Genomic DNA, 935 nt, shown 5'->3' on the forward strand with positions numbered 1-935 from the left:
AGGGGTGCCTCCCTCCCCGTATATAAAGGAGTGGAGGAGGCGGAGGGGGCCGGCCACCGGGAGTAGGACTCCCCCCTTCCTTGTGGGAGTAGGAGAGGAGAGGGAAGGAGAGAGGGGGGAAAGGAAAGGGGGGCGCCCCCCTCCTTGTCCAGTTCGGACTTGGGGGGGGGGAGGGGGCGCGCGGCCGCCCTTGGCCGCCCCTCCTCTTCTCCACTTGGGCCCAATAGGCCCATTAGTCTCCCCGGGGGGTTCCGGTAACCCCCGGTACTCCGGTATATGCCCGAAACTCCCCGAAACCATTCCGGTGTCCGAACATAGTCGTCCAATATATCGATCTTTACGTCTCGACCATTTCGAGACTCCTCGTCATGTCCGTGATCACATCCGGGACTCCGAACAACCTTCGGTACATCAAAACACATAAACTCATAATATAAACGTCATCGAACTTTAAGCGTGCGGACCCTACGGGTTCGAGAACTATGTAGACATGACCGAGACACGTCTCCGGTCAATAACGAATAGCGGAACCTGGATGCTCATATTGGCTCCCAGATATTCTACGAAGATCTTTATCGGTCAAACCGCATAACAACATAGGTTGTTCCCTTTGTCATCGGTATGTTACTTGCCCGAGATTCGATCGTCGGTATCTCAATACCTAGTTCAATCTCATTACCGGCAAGTCTCTTTACTCGTTCTGTAATACATCAATCCCGCAACTAACTCATTAGTTACAATGCTTGCAAGGCTTATAGTGATGTGCATTACCGAGTGGGCCTAGAGATACCTCTCCGACAATCGAAGTGACAAATCCTAATCTTGAAATACGCCAACCCAACAAGTACCTTCGGAGACACCTGTAGAGCACCTTTATAATCACCCAGTTACGGTGTGACGTTTGGTAGCACACAAAGTGTTCCTCCGGTAAACGG

Source organism: Triticum aestivum, chromosome 1D (genome assembly GCF_018294505.1).
Source record: "Triticum aestivum cultivar Chinese Spring chromosome 1D, IWGSC CS RefSeq v2.1, whole genome shotgun sequence".
NCBI classification, from domain to species: Eukaryota; Viridiplantae; Streptophyta; class Magnoliopsida; order Poales; family Poaceae; genus Triticum; species Triticum aestivum.